Source organism: Eretmochelys imbricata, chromosome 12, assembly GCF_965152235.1.
Source record: "Eretmochelys imbricata isolate rEreImb1 chromosome 12, rEreImb1.hap1, whole genome shotgun sequence".
NCBI lineage: Eukaryota > Metazoa > Chordata > Testudines > Cheloniidae > Eretmochelys > Eretmochelys imbricata.
The window spans coordinates 22,928,566-22,949,753 of NC_135583.1; the positions used below are offsets into that span (position 1 = coordinate 22,928,566).

Sequence of the window (21,188 nt, forward strand, 5' to 3'; positions counted from 1 at the left end):
GGAGTGATATAGAGATACAGTATTCAATTTCAGAGGAAAACAAGTCAAAATGTTTACATTTTCCTGAAGTAACAAAATTGGGATTAAATAAAGGTTCCCACATGCCCTAGGTACTTAGAGTTTCCCAATTCCACACCACACTGTAATGGAACAAATTCAACACAAAAACCTCCAGAGACTTAAAAAAGAAAAAATACCTTACTTTGCCAGTTCTCGTTGACTTGTTTGGAAGCAGGGGTCATGGCTCCCTCTCTCTCTTCCTGAAGACTAATTTACAGGCACATCATTCTGCAAGAGAAAAAGAAATTACTTTAAAAAAAAATCCCAATTGCCCATTAAGAAAAGCAGATGGGAGCAAACACACACACACAGAACTTTCCACTGGTTTCAGATCCTCTAAAACGACAACTCAAGGCTTCTTTACTATACAAAGCGAGACACCACTCTGTTGGAGAGCACAGAACTGCGGCATTTTATTATATGCAAGGAACTTGTATGTATGTTCTGCATGGAAACAAAAGTAAACCAAACCTTTTATGTTTTCAGTGGCCATCAAATCAGATATAGGAGAATTCTTACTGAAGGATAAGGTGTACAATATAAACATTGTGTGCATTCAGCTAGTTAGGTTTTTGCATTATTTTGTTTTTTAAAAGAAGAGACAAGGAGATTAGCTTAAAAATAATTCATCATGACGTTCTGTTTTCAGAGCCTGGCTAAACCAAAAACACACCACTGGGTTCAATCACTCAAAAAAAGAGTTTTCAAATCATTCTTCAGCATGGGAAATAGGTATATTCAGGTGCAGAGTTGAGCCTTGTATCTTCATACTTCTCTTCCCTCACATAACTATTGTGCAAGAGCTTCCAGTGGGTAACGTATTAAACTAAAACATTTCTGAAGAGATTTCTGAGTTCTAGAGATGAAATGCATATATTGCTTAGCTTGTTTTAGATGCATTCTCAAATGTTTAAAACAAAACTGCATTTTTCCTTAGGTCTATAAAAGGACACCAAATTCATTTTCACTCGTGACTTAGCGTAAGCAGGACTTTGAATATACATCTCAACAAGTTAAAAAGTTTATGTTCAGTAATGACCACTGTGCCACCTAGAAAATGTTATTTCAAATAGAATTTTAGGATATTGTATAATGATGAAATGGCGGATACAGCCTTTGATTAAAATTCAGCCTCCACATTACAACTTGGAGTTGAAAATCTAAATGGAAATCTGGGGTATTTCATGCTTTTCTTTCCCCGTATAGTTGTAAAAAGATAGAAGAAAACCAAAACACACAGATGTGGTGGATGATGACAGCCATACACAGGCCAATATGTATGTGTGTCTTCAGCTGGCCACAACTTTCAACAGCATTTCATATGTACCACTGTCAATGCAGCTCTACATTTGTGACACTGATCACACCGCACCTTATACGGGGGTGGGAGAAGGGATCTTGTCCGTCTTGCTGTGGGGTCAGAGAGAGAGAGGTGCAGAGATGCTCCTGCAAATACACAGTGGGTCAGCGTGGCAACACTGACTCATCATGCCTCAGGGAGAAGAAGGGCTGGGGAGTTGATAAAGGGCAAGCCTGGTGGGAGAAGCCCCTTTTCTCCAAACCTATGACCGTTCCTTTATAGCCCACCTTAACCCTCATTTGGGGAGGGAGGAGAAGAAATAAAGTTACAGCAATGGGTTGGCTGGGGACCAGGATGGAAAAAGCGAGGGCTGGCGGAAGCCCCTGGGTAGATATTGAAACGATAATGGAGTTGTCAGTACCGTACATTTTTATCGGCCAGGTAGTCCCAGATATCTAATAATAAAGTTGCAGCCTGATTAAACCATAGCCATTGCCTCCTAACCTTCTTTCAGTATAGTCTACAGGGATTATCCTTTGATGTGAGAAATATCCAGATTTAGAGCCTAATCCTGAAAATCTTCTACATGCTGTACTTACGTTGAAACCAATGGGAGATCCATACCAAAAAGCAGCCATCCAGGGTCTATCCCTAAATTCAGTGTGCTAAATCCTTAAGTGGCCGAATTGCATCAGCAGACAATACATCATAATTTGGCTATTGGCTCATATTGCCAGATAGGCAAATTAAACAAAGCACTGAAACCTAGCACAGACTATAAACCCTCTAAATCAAGAGCTGGAAGACACTTTAAAGCCACAACACAACTAGCATGAGGTAAGGAGGAGGAAACAGTATCTCAGTACACATTTGTATGTGAAAGCCTCAAATATTATGCAGAATTTCTTATGGGAATGTGTCCCTTAATTCAGTTCTCTCAGGCCATGTTAGGTGAAGAAGGCTAAACCTCAGATGATTTGAGCTCAACCTTACCAAAAAAAGAATCACTACACAGCATTTATTTATATTGTAGAAAAGTGAATGTGATTAGTGGCCTGGGTATAGGACTAGGTCCCAGGAATTCCTGAATTCTGATCCTGACTTTGACAGTGAGTGTCGCTGTAGCTTTCCACACTTTGTATGGTTTCTCTGCCTCCATTTCCTCATTTGTAAAATGGGGGGGGGGGGAAATACTTGCCTCCCTTGCAGAGCTGTTGGAAGAAGCAATTAGCTAATGTCTGTAAAGCATGAGGTATTCTTGTAGCATGTCCATAATGTACGCAAAAGGGTAAAATTTTCAAAAAGCACTTAAGTAAATTAGAAGCCTACCTCCCATTTTCAAAAGTGAAAGCAAAAAGAAGAGAAAAGGGCAATGAAAATTATTAGGGTATGGAACAGCTTCCATATAAGGAGAGATTAATAAGACTGGGACTTTTCTGCTTGGAAAAGAAATGACTAAGGGGGAGTATGATAGAGGACTACAAAATCATGATTGGTGTGGAGAAAGTAAATAAGGAAGTGTTATTTACTCCTTCTCATAACACAAGAGCTAGGGGTCACCAAATGAAATGGGCAGCAAATTTAAAACAAAGAAAATAAAGTCTTTCTTCACACAACACAAAGTCAACCTGTGGAACTTTTTGCCAGAGAACATTGTGAAGGTCAAGGCTATAACGGGGTTCTAAAAAAAACCCTAGATTCGTTCATGGAAGATAAGTCCATCAATGGCTATTAGCCAGGATGAGCAGGGGTGCAAAACCATGCTCTGAAGTGTCCCTAGCCTCTGCATGCCAGAAGCTAGGAATGGGCGACAGGGGATGGGTCACTTGATGATTACCTCTTCTGTTCATTCCCTCTGGGACACCTGGCATTGGCCACTGTTGGAAGACAGGATACTGGGCTGGATGGACCATTGGTCTGACCCAATATGGACGTTCTTATGACTTAAGCACCAAGGTTTGTAATTTCCTTCTGAAAATGGCACTTAGACATCTAAGTCACTTTGAAAAACTTTACCCAAAATCTTTAAACTATTGTATAAATATAATTGATGGAAATCATTCTAATTGCACCAGATTTCTTCATTTGATTCTGTTTGGATTGCTCGTCATGAATATATACTATGCTTTAGTAATACACAGCTAAGTGAGAAGCATAAAGTATTTCTAAGTGCTTACTCAACACTTATTTATGAACTGTACACTACAAATCTAGAAGATGGTATGATGCAACAGGACAGCTAAATGTAACCCTCAAAACATGCCACAATTTAAGTATAACTGGGCAAACAGTTTAGTTCTGTCCAAAAACACTAGATATTTGAATGGTACTATCTCTCACAATATTTTGGGGCAGGAGGCATTTTGGGTTTTTTAAATCCTCTGCTCCTGGAGTTAATGATTACATAAGAATCTCAACTTTCATCTATTAACAATGCCTCTAAGGAGCCCCATTGTTGCTGAGTAAAGCTCAAATAGATGACCCAAATGTACCCTCAACAAAGAATTTAAAGTGTATTTAAGATCTCATGATTTTCAAGCTCATATTATGATTTTAGGGGCCTGACTTATGACTTCAGAACGCTTGGGGTTTGCAATATTGTATTAGCCTTGCACAATTCTCAAGGAAAAAGTTACCAGCCCAGGTAAAAATCTACTAGCCTACCTCAGACAGTCACTTCCAGACACACACATGCTACGTATGCACATCTCCTCTGCATACTATATTCCCAATGGGACCTACTGTTCTTCTCTCTGGTGGTAGGGGTAGCTTAGAGGATTCAGTCGGTACTCTTCCAGCTTCTCCTCCACTTGTTCTGCTTCTGAACTGTGTGAATGAGAGGAGCAGCTGCTGTCACACTGTCTGGTGGCTGCAGCATCAATTATACTAATTTCACAGATCTAAGGTTTTCTTTTTAACTGTAAGGGGTTTTTAACTGCAGGCTCAGATTCTGCAAAGTTTGTTGGCATCATTTGTCCAGGGAAGCTTTCTACTTTACTCCGGACAAGCAGGCCAGAGGAATTTTACAAGGCTGTTCTAGATGGACCAGGATTACTGGACCATCAGATTTTCTGCAGCCCTACCACTGGGGATTGTCGCACAATGGGCTCTCACCAGCTGACTCAGATGCAGCCTACCTTTCCCAGGAAATACATCAAAAAGGCTTCTGCTAACATTCAAACACCTGCAGAAGGCTTAGTCTATCAGGGAACCAGGCCCAATACCTTACACTTTGTGGCTATTCACAACTAAGCAATCTTGAATATGAAATACCATGAAAATTCTTCATAAAAAAATCACTATCCTAACAATATTTGTACAAAATATAGGTCAAGAAATATTGACTTTTATTAAAATTACTTCCATCAACATTATCAACCTCAAAAAACAAATTTTAAAAATGGCAAATTATAAGAAATTACACTCTAATGCCAGAAATGATAGAAACATTTTACAAGGAAGGCATATAAACACACGTTTGCCCAGATTCTACCTTCTAGAGACTAAAATGTAAATCCAGAGCAACTCTATTGACTTCAGCAGAGTTAGTCGGTGTTTACTCTGATGTGACTGAAAGCTGAACAAACCATACTGTATATTATTTTCAAACTGCCAACACCTCTTAAAGCCTAAATCCTACAATGCTTTCTGTTTAGGCAAATTCAAGGGGTTCCACGTGGATCTCACTATGTAAAGCTCACTGCAGGACCAAGGCCTTTGCTTTCTTTTGTTATAGCATTAAAGGGATCATTAGCCCTTTCAGTACAGGAAGGACCATTACCACTGTACCAAGATGGATCAACTGCCTTACCATTGACACCCAAGACCTTCAGACTTCACCTTTGTTCACTTGGCTTCCAATTCCCCTCACCTTCCCCTGTTCTCTACTCTACCCCACTAGCTCCCAGTCCCTCTCCACTCCCATTTCTGATCCCAGCTCCTGACCCAGCTAGTCTCAGTTCCTCCCACAACAGACTTCTCATTGAATCTCAGTCTCGTCCCAAGCTCCCAGGTCCAGTTCAAGGGTCACTGCCTCAGTTCCAGCGCCAAGCATTATAATAGTCAGCAGTAGCCAGGAGGAACAACTGAGGGGAATGACCTGCTCAGCCCCTGAAAGTGCTGTACTGGAGCATGCTCAGGACAGAGGGAATCTTCTGAACACTGAGCTGCCAAACTCTAACAAACCTCTACTGAGTATGTGCAAACTGAAATTGTTCCAAGGCTCATAACGTGGCCAAATTTGGGTGTTTTTTTCCCCCACTGAAACAGCAAAAGGCACTTCCCTGAGACAAATGCCCACTGTCAAATCCCTGCTCTAAACACATGGAGGTGCTAAAACAACATATTTTTACCTCATCTACTTCATGGAAATGACTGAACAGTTTTAGTTGAAACCTTCCAAAAAAGTCAGACAAAAGCAGACACTTGGCATGGAAAATTTCAGTCTGAATGGCTAAAGTTTAACAAAAACTTTTAGACAGCTGAAAATAGGGTTTTATAATGGGAAGTGCTGGGCAACCTAGAATAAAGGTGTTGCTACCAACAGTGCCTATAATAAGTAATTTTAAGGCATACACCAAGGAGTTTATTCTTTTAGAAGAAAACATTGCTCTAATGTGCATTTTACATATACACACAATTTAAATATACTGTAAGTAGGAATTTTGCCTTAAGATCCAGTCCATTCTATTCCAGTGTCCAGTAGATGCTTTTCAGAAGAATATTTTGAGTCCCTGAAATGATTAATTCTCTTTCCTTTCCCTTCCTGGAAGTCTATTCAAAGGAGTTAGTCGATTTTGATCAGGATTCTGGTGTATAGTCACTGTCTCACAAAATGGCTTTGCATAGCTAATTAAAATAGTGGAGTTCAGATTCAGAAAGAATATTGACTGTATAAGAGATATGAATAGCATCACATCTATATACTGAACACAGATTGGGATAGGAAAATACTAGTGCAGGTAACAACCTCCCCTTTTCAACCATGAAACATCTGCACTGTTATCTCCTGCTCAACAATATTTACACTAAGTAAATGCACAAAGTAAAAAATTATATCCAGAGGGATAAAGCAGCCAAAACCAAGTGCCAGAAGCATAGCCATGTGACAAACTCAAGGGTAAGTGCAACTGCTCAAAAGCTAAAACTACAATCATCTGAAGAGCTGACTGAAGTCAGATAAAGGGTGTAAAATACCATCACCCATCTCTGGGAATTTCCATTAGGTCTCCTTACGGTCAGCAAGCTGGAGACAATAGACAGGGTTCAACATGATGTAGAAATCACAAGACCACTGTCAAAAAATACTTCTTGAAATTCTTTAAGCTGAAATAAAAAAAAAAAAAGAGAGAGAGAAATGGAGGGGAAAATATAAATTCATCTCTAGCCCTTCTCATTAGCATTATCTTATCACAGATCATCACTCCTACACTTAGATCTCTGAACTGGTTGTCCATCTCATCTCAGAGAAAAATGCATTGTGCACAACAAACAGGATTCATGTTCTTATCTACTGAACCAACTATTTGCCAGGATTTTTTTAAACATTGAATTATGCTAGCCATGCCTGATCTTCAGCGTGGCCACCCCTTCACAGCTGTGAATGACTTCAGCAGAACATATTCATGTTCAGCATCTCTGACAATCAAGCCACAACCTTGTTCCCTTTTTCCAAAGTGTGCTGACCAGGGGATTGGAAGTCACAACACCTGACTTGTATTGATGGTTTTGCCTCTTATTAATGAGGAGACTTGAACCTATCACTTAACCTAAGTTTAAAGACCCCATCTGTAAAGTAGGCATACCACCAACTACCTGAATTGGGATGTCTGCAACTCTCTTAGGACATGTATACACTTACCTCTGGAGTGATCAATCCAGCAGGGGGTGGGGGTCAATTTATCATGTCTAGTGAAGACATGAGAAATCGACAGCCGAGCACTCTCCCATCAAGTCCGGTACTCCACCGGAGCGAGAAGTATAGGCGGAGTCAACAGCGGAGCGTCAGTAGTCAACCTACCACAGCAAAGACACCATGGTAAGTAGCTCTAAGTACGTTGACTTCAGCTACACTATTTTTGTAGCTGAAGTTGCGTAACTTAGACCAACTTAGCTCGCCCCCCAACTGTAGACCAGGCCTTGGAGTCAAGATGATTTCACTCTGTCTGTAGATTCAAAACAACAACAACAACTCAGTCTTGTTTGCCCTTCAGGACTGGGACATTCCATTATGTTTGCAAAATGCTCATGGCATATTGTGACTGCTTTTGGAAGCAAATCTATCCAAATTTTGTCCCCTTATTATTAGTAAAGTTCTCCTGTAACTAAAAGTTCTTTAAAAATGAAAATTAAGTTCTGCATAACAAACCAAAAAGAACAGAAATCCCCAAAAATCTAGAAGCAGGCCTTAAACATGCCCAACAGCATGGAATTTCTCCAATATTTATTTCCAGTGTTCCTAAATTATTCCTATTTTCAATACTTTTTTCTTTTGGCAGACTCTGAATCTCAAAGGATTAAAGAACTTGTGAAGAGTGGATTGAAAAGAATGAAACATCAGTTGGAGATACTCATTTAACCTTCTGTCAGAGGAGTTCAAGGGAACTGGACAACTGAAGATCAGGATGTGGAGCAAAAGTGACATTCAGGCCTATGGTGCTAAATCATAGAATATTAGGGTTGGAAGAGACCTCAGGAGGTCACCTAGTCCAATCCCCTGCTCATCCCAGTCAAGGCTTTGTCAAGCCAGACCTTAAAAACCTTTAAGGATGGAGATTCCACTACCTCTCGGTTCCCTCAGCCTCTCCTCCTAAGTCATGTGCCCCAGCCCCCTAATAATTTTTGTTGCCCTCCGCTGGACTCTCTCCAATTTGTCCACATCCCTTCTGTAGTGGGGGGACCAAAACTGGACGCAATACTCCAGGTGTGGCCTCACCAGTGCCGAATAGAGGGGAATAATCACTTCCCTCTATCTGCTGGCAATGCTCCTACTAATACAGCCCAATATGCTGTTGGCCTTCTTGGCAACAAGAGCACACTGCTGACCCATATCCAGCTTCTCGTCCACTGTAATCACCAGGTCCTTTTCTGCAGAACTGTGCTTAGCCAGTTGGCCCCCAGCCTCTAGCTGTGCATTCTTTCTTCTTAATTGCAGGACTCTGCACTTGTCCTTGTTGAACCTCAGATTTCTTTTAACCCAATCCTCCAATTTGCCTAGGTCACTCTGGATCCTATGCTTATCTGAACTTGCTGAGGGTGCAATTAATCCCAATCCAGATCATTGATAAAGATGTTGAACAACCGGACCCAAAACCGACCCCTGGGGCACTGTGCTTGATACCGGCTGACAACTAGAAATCGAGCCGTTGATCACTACCGGTTGAGCCTGACAATCTAGCCAGCTTTCTATCCACCTTGTAGTCCACTCATCCAGCCCATACTTCTTTAACTTGCTGGCAAGAATACCGTGGGAGACTGTATCAAAAGATTTGCTAAAGTCAAGATATCTCACATCTACCTCTTTCCCCATTTTCACAGAGCCAGTTATCTCATCATAGAAGGCAATCAAGTTGATCAGGCATGACTTGCCCTTGGTGAATCCATGTTGACTGTTCCAGATCACCTTCCTCTTCTCCAAGTGCTTCAAAATGGATTCCTTGAGGACCTGCTCCATGATTTTGCCAGGGACTGAAGTGAGGCTATAGTTCCTCAGGTTCTCTTTCTTCCCTTTTTAAAATATGGGCACTATATTTGCCTTTTTCCAATCATCCAGGACATCCCCAAAATTGCCACGAATTTTCAGAGATAATGGCCAATGGCTCTGCAATCAAATCAGCCAACTCCCTCAGCACCCTTGGATGCATTAGATTTGGACCCATGGACTTGTGTACGTCCAGCTTTTCTAAATAGTCCTTAACCTGTTCTTTCACCACTGAGGGCTGCTCACCTCCTCCCCATACTGCGTTGCCCAGTGTAGCAGTCTGGGAGCTGATCTTGTCTCTGAAGATCGAGGCAAAAAAGCATTAAGTAAATATAAAGATGCAGTCCACAAGGTGGCAGAATGTAAATACGACACTGCATTGGCTCCATACCTGCCTCACATTGGGCTTCAGGCCCATTACTCAGCTTTTTCTTTGGGATGGGTGGGGATTTCTCAGGCAGCCTTCAAGATCTGAAGACAGTAGCGTGGCGCCACGGCAGCAGGACGCAGGTGCTATACAGTCACTACAGGCAATGCAACCAGGAAAGTGAAGATGACTAAAACGGAGAAGGAAGAGCGTGTCCAAACAGACTTTCAAGAAGCCTACCATTCTCGAGTCACTTAAAGCTAGAGATATTATTTTCCTGATCTTACAAATAAGAAACTTACTTGATGGCCATTTACTTTATTTTTAAAGCAGAGAGAAACCCAGGACAACTGGGTAAAAAGGCAGCCTAAAACAAAATCTGCAGTTTCCATATAACACTATACGTGGACATGATAGGCCCCTTTCTGCTTGAAAACACTCTGAGGTTGGGGACAGAGGAAAGAAGGTCGTAGTGACTTCTACAGGGTGTCTCAATAACAAGAACAACAGATAGGTGAGATCCATATTATAATAAACAAATGTACTAAAAAAAGATTAAAATTTCTAATATTTGAATAATCTATGTTATTTGCCATATATTTATAGAGGGACACCATGTTCTAATGTAAATAGAATCAGTGTCCCTTTTAAAGCTGGTGAGTTTCTCCAGGGATAATAAGTATACCTAACAATTTAATGGTGGTAGTTTGAAGCAATAAGTCAATTATAGACAACTGGTGTTACAACTGAGCTCTCTCCCACTGCTCAGTTGTCTGCTTTATGAATACCCTTGAATCAACTAATACACATGCCACATATATACGCGCATGCACGCGCTCGCACACACACACTTACTTCAGTTTTCAGATGTGCCAATGACATCAGCAGAAGAAGGAACTGATCTGAATGCAGGATTATTTTTTTATTATATGAAGTAAATTTAAGATCACAAATATCTGCCAAAAGAAAAAAAAGTGTGTGTATGCTAACATTATCCATTGATCCGCCACCATCCGAGACCATCCATTGACTTAAGAATTTACTTGTACAAAGAAAAAAAAAAAGTTTGATTGCACTGGACTCCAATCAAAATGCATATAGTTAACTTAATATTGCCCAAGGTGACCATTTAGCATCACTATTACATTTTTATGGCTTTGTACAAAAGTTAATAACTTCTGAAGTTCTTTACTTGTACATTTAATTCCATATAATGTTACCAACTGACCCAAGTAGTATAGGGTCTGTGAGGTGCTTAGTGCTTTCAACTCTCATTATCTTCCCTGGAAGTTCCACACATGACTGATTACATGATCAGTATCTACTTGCCAGTTTTGTGGGTCTTCAATCAGTCAAGGGATTCTTAGCCCCTATCTTTTAGGGCATCTTCTTTAATGTTCTCCTAGCTCAAAGAGTTGAAAAACATGGATTTCACATTCTTTTACAATAATGAAATGATGCATGCAACCAGAAAAACATCCAGTTTGGAAGCAGTTTCCTGTTCTTGGAGAGATATATACATATATTTGGGACAGAGACCTATGGGGTCGTGGTAAGGTGTGGAATGTCATGTTCATTTTGTATATCGGGGTGTGTGTGTGTGTGTAAGAGTATACAATGCATTTGTGTTTAGTACTTTTTGTTAGCATCACAGGAATTAAAATAATTGTTCATTGATTAGTATGATCCAGCATACCCATGTAGCCACCTACGTTTAACTGAAAAGCAGTTCCTCAGGCTAAGGAAAAGAAGTTTTGTTTGAATTCAGATATCTAATTTTAAGGAAGAAACAAATATTAAAATGATTTTTCTAGCATATTCTTACTACTTCCCCTACCACCCTCGTTACTCCTTCTACACGATGCTGAAACTCCATTTAAGGTTCAAACAGATATATAATCTTCTAGAACTAACAGCACTGTCAGTCCACAGATAAAAAAGCAATTCAATGCCCCTGCATGAACTGCTAGATACCTCTTTTGAGCTAGGGCCCAGAAATTTAAGGCTTGTTCTAAACTGTTTGGAGTTCAGCCATCAGACTAAAGATGACAAGTTATTAGTCATAGTACTACCGTAGTATGTAGGAGTCTTCGTCACAGATCCAGACCCCATTGTGCTAGGCACTGTACAAATACAGAACAAAAAAAAAAAGCCTCTGTTCCTAAGAACTTCCCATATGTTATCATCATAGGTAGGATAGAGGACTCCCTGGATCACTATATGAAACTACTATAAACTTCATATATAAAAAGGGGATTTTTAGCAAATTGAGGGAACAAGCACAAAAAACCACTTATTTACCTTGTCTTGCATCCTATTATTGCAACCTCAGACAGTTCATCTCCTCTCATTTGTAATTCTGCAGTACACATGCAGAATGTGGCAATGTGCAGTTGTCACTGTAAATGACTGAAGGGTTGGAAGCAAAAAAAAACACCACCCTGATTGAGGTACGACCATGTGAAAATACCCCATTACTCTGGTGATTGGAAACTCTTAATTTGTATCGGTGTTTAAACATATGGTTGAGGTGACCCAGAAAAAAAATGGTGAACAATTGAATATGACACACTGAGCTTTTCTGAACATTTGGAATTATTAAAATTGAATCCAGCAAACTTTACTCAAGCAAAACTTCCACCAAGATTAATGGGAATTTTGTGTGAATAAGGACTGAAAATTGTATCCCTTTTTAAAATTAGCACAAACCTTAAGCAGTGGACAAAGTAACATTGCCAAAAAATTCCCATCAAAAACTCATCAATATGAGTTTGATTTTGTCTTTAGAATTGAGTTTTGATAGGATGGTGAGCACAGGTGCAATCACTGGGGATATAGAGGAAAGAAGGAGGATACGTTCGTACCCCATGCGTTATTAGCCTACATATGTCTGTCCCCATGCAAATGCAGGGCTAAGGCATTCTCACGCTCAACTTTTTTTATTAGCACCTCTGGGAGCAGGCCACTTGAAATGGGGGCATACATTGGTCCTGAACTCTCCATAAACAATTCTGAATTCTGTGATCTTGTTATGAATTCCCCCCCCTCCCCGCCCCCAGCAAATGCAAGGCGGCAAAATGCATGAAAAGTAAGTAATTCAATTAAGTATCTATTCTCAGCTGGAAAAGACCATTCAGTTAGAACCAGCGGCACACCAGTTTAACCCTGGTGCTCAGAATTCCCAAGCAAGTCAGCACATTAAGCCAGCTCTTCAACTTAAGAACAATTACTGTCATTTATCAGCCTGAATAGCAATAATGCACAAATCGACAGCTTTCAAGAGGCAAAGAGCAAGCTAGGTGTAATGATATGCAAAGCCAGAGCACTCTACATTTTGAACTGTCTTCATCCCATCAATACATCTCCTAGTACCTACAATTTATCAATACAAATGTGGTGCACAGTGAAGACAGGACCAAGAAGATAAATATGAACAGGGTGGAATAAAAAGGTTCAAGACTGTTTGAATTTTATAATGATGGAGTACAGATCACATTCTTACAGCATTTTACATGCAGTGACCTGATCACATCAAGTTTTATTCAGCAAGAGGAAGCCAGGATAAGAGATCATCTTTCTTTCAGATGGTTGTAAGCAGCTGCTGCTGCTTTTGTTTTTTCCTCCTTTTCTTCCCCCCCCCCCCCCCATTTCTATTGCAATCATGCAGAAAAGTAGCTGAATAGACATGGTTACCTTTATCAAGGTATAATAATTACTTCACTATTTTTAGTTCAAAGACATGTAATATATACAGCTATACGGTAGGCATCATGTGAATCTGGATGTCTTAAATTACAATAAATTGTACTACTAGCAGACCAGGTGAAAACCCAAGTAGTAATCCAAGAGAATTACAGGAGAATACATTAATATATATCTAATAATCACTGATACCGTATGAAACTGTAGGCTTTATTGCAACTTATAACCTTATTTTTTTTATCTTCCAAATATTACTCCAAGCCCATATCAGTCACTACAGTTCTATTTGGTTCAACAGTTCCATTATGAATCATGTTTCAGAATGTTTATATGAGCCATAAACATTTGCTTTGGGCTGAATCTCGCATATACAATCTCTGCTTGCAAGCAATTTTTTCAAACTATTTTTTCAAAAAGACCTAATTATATGTTAGAAAAGAAATTCATGAACTGGTACATTTAAAATGAGAGCTAACTAGAACCTTTGCCCAAAAGAGAACACATAGCCTTGTAATTAAAGTACACGGCTGGGAGTCAGGAGACCTGGGGGTTGCTCCTGGCCCTGCCAGAGACTTTCCATGTGACCTTGAGCAACTCACTTAACTTCTTGCTGCCTTAGTTCACCCATAGGGACTTAATTTTCTAAACGCAAGGTGGAGATTTTCATAAGAATGCAGTTGATGCAGATGTTTTTTTCCCCCTGTGAACCCTGGAATTTCAGTTTCCAGAAACACTTGTATGATATTAATTGATGGATGGGTCAGAGCAATCTTGTCCTCAACTGTCAGAAGGCAGCACTTGCTAGCAGACACAGATCATTTGTACAAGACAGCTCACTTGTTGAAAAGGTTTAATTTGGAGAGTCAAACTTTCACATTATTTCAATCTGGAGGGAAACTGAACTTTCTTTGTGTTTTGCTACCTTTCTAGAATTCATTAATCTTTAAATGTGGCTTTTTGGACAATTTAATACTTATTCTTTGAAACCCTTTTCACTACCAGTCAGTATATTTGCTCCCTTTTATATTAACCAACCCCTCCCATCTCACCAAACCAGTCTTCTTCCCACTGGCCTTCAAACAAGCCATCTCCCATACCTGGAATGCTCTTCCCCTACCTGGGCGACAAGTAGTAGTAATGTTCACTGTGGTGGAGCAATTGGCCACTGTTTGGCCCAACAGACAGAGCCACTAAAAGTTAATTCAGCAGTACATCCTAATTATATTAAAGCCCTTCTCCTCTGTTCTTTTCTCTTGAAACTATTTGCAGGTGGACATGAAAGAGCTCATTTCCTCACTATGTACAGGAACATGCCATACTGTGTCAGACCAGTGGTGTATCTACTCTAGTATTTTGTCATCCACAGTGGCTAGCAGCAGCTGCTTCATAGCAAGATGCAAGAAACCATGAAGTAGCAGTTACTGGATAACCTGCCAAAAGGGAAAGGTTTCTTCCGAAACCTCAGTATGAATTAGATGCCTGTATATGCCCTGAAACATATGGGCTTTTTAAATATTACTATTTTAATTCTGGATGTTTGTTATCTATAGAACTATTTAATCCTTTTCTTCAATCTTTCTAAGTTCTTGACTTCAATAATATCTAATTTATTTATTTGGATCTGTATGCCCCTGGCACCAATAAAGATAAAAAGTAAATATAATACTCCAGCACAACCAAAATGCAGCAGTACTATTCAACATAACCCACCACTCATGAACCAGGCAACTTAAAACCTTGTATCCCATCCCCCTCCAACAATTCCTCATCCTAACAGCTCCCTCCACTATTTCCAAACACCCTGGGGGAGAGGGACACGAGTTTACAGCATATCCTGAAGGTCCTCAGATCTGGGCTATTTTGGACCAAGGAGGTAGGAGAAACTCCAAAACTGCAGGTCTCCACAGAAGCCCTTTCTTCCTTATACCAATAGGAAGGTCCAGCTCAAGCACTATTGCTGATCTCAACTGTGGTAGGATGCCATAGGAAAAGAAACCACTCCATGGGTAACTGCACTGAGTCAAAAGGTGTTTGCTGGATTTTGCTGTCATTTAATGTCTCTTGCTACCAGAAGTAAAGATTTGGGCATTTGTTTATCAGGGGAATCATTTTGTTAGAATTCTGGATCTCATCCAGAATCAGGAGAAGCCATCAGTGTCTGCTGTAAGCCACCATCTTGAAATCACATGGGTAGACCTGTGAGTGCTAATTTATTACCTCACACAGCACCACACAGAGATAGAAATGTAGTAATTACAGCTTTCCAGAAAGTTGAATGAGGAAACTTGCAAAAATATCATAGTAACTCTTGTTTCTGTCTCTTATAAAATCATGAGTGATGTGGAGAAAGTGAATAAGGAGAAGTTATTTACTTGTTCCCATAATATAAGAACTAGGGGCCACCAAATGAAATTAATGGGCAGCAGGTTTAAAACAAATAAAAGGAAGTTCTTCTTCACTCAGCGCACAGTCCACCTGTGACCTCCTTGCCTGAGGAGGTTGTGAAGGCTAGGACTATAACAGGGTTTAAAAGAGAACTGGATAAATTCATGGAGGTTAAATCCATTAATGGCTATTAGTCAGGATGAGTAAGAAATGGTGTCCCTAGCTTCTGTTTGTCAGAGGGTAGAGATGGATGGCACTTGATCATTACCTGTTAGGTTCACTCCCTCTGGGGCACCTGGTATTGACCACTGTCGGTAGACAGGATACTGGGCTGCATGGACCTTTGGTCTGACCAGTATGGCCATTCTTATGTTATGTTCTCTTCCTCCCGGTGTTACCAAAGCTCAAGATTTTATCACATCCTCACAATATTTAGCATTTTTCTTAAAGACCAAGCTTCTGAAGTCATTATGATGTCAGAAGCTCAGCTTTCATTTAAAAAAAAAAAAAAAAAAGTATGTTTCCAGCCATCTTGGGCAGGGAGAAAAGACTGAAAATGTGAACCCCCCAGGCTCAATATCCTCAAGATAAAAAAAAGTTACAAAATTTATTATTTTAAAAATATTATGATTTTTAAGCCAATCTCATGATATTTGGGGTCCTGACTCATGCTTTTTTTAATTCTTTGGGTTAGGAATACATTAGGAGATCAGCCAAGGTACAGAAGTACTCTTGCATACCCTCATATCTCCAGCCAAATCCCAGATATGCTTCTGCTCTAGTGGGGCTGGGAGGTGAAGAGCCAGACAGCTCTATATTACACAGGGATTCCCTTAGGCTGGAATAATCTTCAATTATCTGTTTATGGTAGCTTTATAAACCCCTTACACTACCGGAAAAGCATAAAGAGATGATATCTGGGGCCAGAAGCTGATCCTGTGGGTACATTCCTGCTTTTATGGAAGTCTATGGCAAAATTATCATTGGCTTCACTGGAGGCAAACTTAAGTCTTAGCAAACTTTTTTCAAACATGGGGACCTGAATCTCCACTGCCTTGCACCTTGTGTAGTTATTTAAGCCTATGCAAAATGAATGAAAAATATAAGTTACTACCAAATCATAATTTGCCTCTCTCACTGGAGATAACGTTTACAGCCATTTTACAAAGGTATAAAATATAACACAAGGTGCAAAGCAGTAGTGCATCAGGTCCGTTCAATGGACACCTCACATGAGCAAAACAAGCAGGATTTGGCACTAAGTTTGTACTAAAACACGTCAGGAATGGTTTTGGGATCTTTAAATAAAACTACACACAACTCTATAAATAAATAACCTCTCACTCGGATTAGTAATGGATGCTTCATACAATATCACGTCAGACCAGTAGCACCTAAAACTATTCCAATATAAAAAGTTCCTTTCAAAGCACATGATCAGATCCTCAGCTGGTATAATCTGGTGCAGCTCCATGTACTTCAGTTCTTTAGAGCTAGGTAAGGATCACTATGGTTAGTAACTACAATAGAATTAGGGCCAGATGTTTAGAGGAATCTAGCTGCCTAATGATGCAGATAGCTACTCAGTGCTCTAGATAGGAGCCATGGCAGTAGGGCACTTAGATACTTTTGAAAATTCCACTGGGCACCTATCTGCCTCTTTGGGCACCTAAATACCTTTGAAAATCTGTCCCTTAATGTGATATAGTACACATCACCATAACTAAGAGGCGAGTCCCATTTAGTAATCTTTATCAAATATTTTTAGCAAAATTAAATGTAACAGAAATGTTAATGATTTGTTAATTATCACTGGCCTGCAGACAAATGTATAAGTAATGAAAATATGACAGAGAGGTTGTGGGCAAGCTCTGTAGTCTAAAAATAGTCCAGTAGAATAAACCCTAAATGTTCATTATTTAGAGAGCAAAACTGACAATTCCAGTTACAATTCTATGATAAATTTAGAAAAGTCTAAACAAATCACACTGCCCCTCATGTTTCAGAGTAGCAGCCGTGTTAGTCTCTAAGGTGCCACAAGTACTCCTTTTCTTTTTGCGAATACAGACTAACAAATTTATTTGAGCATAACCTTTCGTGAGCTACAGCTCACTTCATCGGATGCATCCGATGAAGTGAGCTGTAGCTCACGAAAGCTTATGCTCAAATATATTTGTTAGTCTCTAAGGTGCCACAAGTACTCCTTTTCTTACTGCCCCTCATGAAAGTCCTCCATCATGTGGTAGGATTGAAGTACTGACAGTGTTCTAAAGCTTTGCACTTAAACACTGTGGGTTATATCCTCATCTGGTGTATGCTGGCACAGCTCCATTGCTGGCAAAGCAGCTGTACCAATTTACAAAAGCTGAGGGTCTGGACTTGTGTATTTTCAGATTTTCTTTGAGACACCTAGTAAACCACATTGATATGGAATAAGCACAGGATTGGAAGTCTAGAACAGCTAAATTATAATCCCAACTCTGATGCAAATGCCCTGTGTGGTCTTGGACAAGTCCCTTAAAGTTTCCAGTGCCTAATTTTAGATACTTTGGGCCAGATCCTGGCCCCCACTATGGCTTCTTTTGACTCAAAGTTGGTTCAACCAGTCAGATGAGAATTCCTAAGGTGATGAAAAGCTAGTGTAGGTGGTTTGTCAGGTATATGGCTGTGGAGAGAGGGCACAGCAGGAGGACTCCTGTGCTCTGGCATTCCCTAACTGACATAATGGCCTTTGGGGCCATAACCAGTCTGTGCAAATTAGAGCATTCTTGGAGCTGTTCTAACTTATATTGGGGGCAAAATTGGTGCTCAGAAAACTGCAGAGTTGGAAGAGTGTAAAGGTGGCATAAACCTACCTTTGCTCCCTGCTTCAGGTTCTACACAAAGTGGAGCTGGACAGATTCAAAGATTCTTAGGCTTGATTCTCAGAAGTGTTGAGACACAAAACTCTACCTGAACTCAAAGGGAGCAGAGAATCAGGACAAAAGTTTCTAATCTAGGTACGCAAAAAAAGTCCACTTTTGAAGGTGCTGGCTTTCTCTGCTTCGGTTTTGCCATCTGTAAAATGGGAACACCACCACCTACCAGTCTCATAGTGCTACATGGACTGATGTTTATGAAGCACTTTAAAGATTAAAAAAGTGTTATTGTATGTAAATGCTAAATTAAATATTACTATTTCTAAATGTGAGCATTTGGCTGCATACATGCTCTTGGCTGGTGATTTGGAGATTTTTGGTTTTGTTCTTTTTAGTTAACTTGCAAGACAATATTTCTATAAGTTAGTAGGAAGAATGTTATGACACCTTTTACCCTTCTTTCTATACTGAAATAATAGTATAAGAATATAATGAAATAATAATAAATAATAATGTAGCTGAATAATAATGAGAATGAGATATATACAGAAGACAACATATATATATGAGTCAACAGTGTGCACTTGTTGCCAAGAAGGCCAATGGCATTTTGGGATGTATAGGTAGGGGCATTGCCAGCAGATCGAGGGACATGTTCATTCCCCTCTATTCGACATTGGTGAGGCCTCATCTGGAGTACTGTGTCCAGTTTTGGGCCCCACACTACAAGAAGGATGTGGAAAAATTGGAAAGAGTCCAGCGGAGGGCAACAAAAATGATTAGGGGACTGGAACACATGACTTATGAGGAGAGGCTGAGGGAACTGGGATTGTTTAGTCTGCGGAAGAGAAGAATGAGGGGGGATTTGATAGATGCTTTCAACTACCTAAAAGGGAGTTCCAAAGAGGATGGATCTAGACTGTTCTCGGTGGTAGCTGATGACAGAACAAGGAGTAATGGTCTCAAGTTGCAGTGGGGGAGGTTTAGGTTGGATATTAGGAAAAACTTTTTCACTAGGAGGGTGGTGAAACACTGGAATGCGTTACCTAGGGAGGTGGTGGAATCTCCTTCCTTAGATATTTTTAAGGTCAGGCTTGACAAAGCCCTGGCTGGGATGATTTAGTTGGGGATGGTCCTGCTTTGAGCAGGGGGTTGGACTAGATGACCTCCTGACGTCGCTTTCAACCCTGATATTCTATGATATTCTATGACAACACAAAAGAAAATTAAGTGGAAAAAAAAAAAAGTCAAACATGCTCAGATTGGGGGAAACTTCTTGACTTCTTCTCTTTACGAGGTATCTATGAGGCAGATTAGCACAGAGTGCAGACCCAAAAGCTGAGAAGAGCTGAGGACAAATCACAGCTATTTCAAGGATTCAGATCAAATGCTGATATATTTAAATGGGCTATATTCTAGATGGGAAGGTTTTTTTCAATGTCATTTTATTACACTGCAAGGGAGGAAAACAGACAGTTCAATCACAAAATCATAATGCTTAAGCAGCATGAAATCATAAAACCAGCAACAAAACAGGTGAAGCATGCTACATTTGTGATTCATATGCTTCCTTTCACCCTAGTACTGTATTAGTATACTGATACCCCTAAATAGCCAGTCCCTGCTGGTCTCTCCCAGCACAAGAGGAACATTATCCATTTGGGTATACTTACTGTACTGCATTCCATCATATAGAAACAATGCATGTGAACAGTTAAACTGTTTATTCAACTGTACATATTGGTTACAAGGTACAATAGGATTGCTGTTTAAACATGTACATAGGACACAATGCATACAAATAATCTCTGTGATCAGATTCCAGACACCACGGAAGCACTAAATACTGTTATGATATAAGGTAATTTGGTAATTTTGTTCTACTACAGCCATCCTGCTATTTTTTAAAATACCAATATGAACTAAAATAGCAAATTATTTTAAAAAGCATACCCAAAAAACAGCAAGTTTAAGTTTGAGTTTTCCCTGACATTTTATGTTCCAACATTTTCCTTCTCCTATTTCATGATCCCAAGGTTAATATACTTCATTGAAAAGTTATGCCAGGGGTTCTTAAAAGTGATGTCTCCCACAGATTGTTAGCTCCATTATTTCACTGTTAAACCAGAGAGCAAACATTTCAGAGTCTTTACTCCCAACTTGATCTTGGGACTCCCACATGGTCACACTGGAGTTGCCAACCAAGCTACTATACTGTCTTTATAACAAATCATTCAAAGGAAAAATACCAGGCCCAATTCATCTGTGTACTGCCACAGAGCTCAGCACAGAGGCCTTAAAGGGAAGGTTGAGGAATCACTTTGCACCACCTCTGTGCCTTCCCTGTCCTAGTCTAAGGAGAGTCTACTTCAGCCCCTGGTGCAGTTTAGAGCAGCCCAAGAGCAACCCTAACTTGTACACAGCTGCCTATGGCTCCAAACTGTACTCCAGCTTCTAAGAATGCCCCAGGAACAGCCCTTGCACCAGGTTCTTGTGCAGGGAGATGGCACAGAGTCAGGAACTGCTCACCAACTTGCAGGATTAAATCTATATTGTGTCACCTCAGCAATGTCCAAATCCTCCTAGCACAAATTCACTGCCTAACCTAGGGGTAAAAATTTTCAAAAGTGCCAAAGTGACTTGAGAATGGGATAAGGCTCTTAAGTCACTTGGCACTTTTGAAAATTCTTACCCCTAGGTCTCAAACATTATCCTGTGTTCATTACCATCTTAGTCATTAAATCAGCTATGCCAATCATTTTTAACTGTAATGAGATCCTTGAGCCAAGCACCAATAGAATGATCTTTTAAGTGACT

General features: G+C 40.0%; 1 long non-coding RNA gene across 4 annotated transcripts in view; it reads right to left on the minus strand.

Moving 5' to 3' along the window:
- Positions 1-21,188, minus strand: part of LOC144272694 (uncharacterized) — a 144,862-nt gene that overhangs the window by 82,367 nt on the left and 41,307 nt on the right. For all 4 annotated transcript variants that reach the window (XR_013347632.1, XR_013347631.1, XR_013347633.1 and 1 more), the window contains one exon: positions 203-288. This is a non-coding gene — a long non-coding RNA (uncharacterized LOC144272694). The remainder of the gene's footprint in view (positions 1-202; positions 289-21,188) is intronic.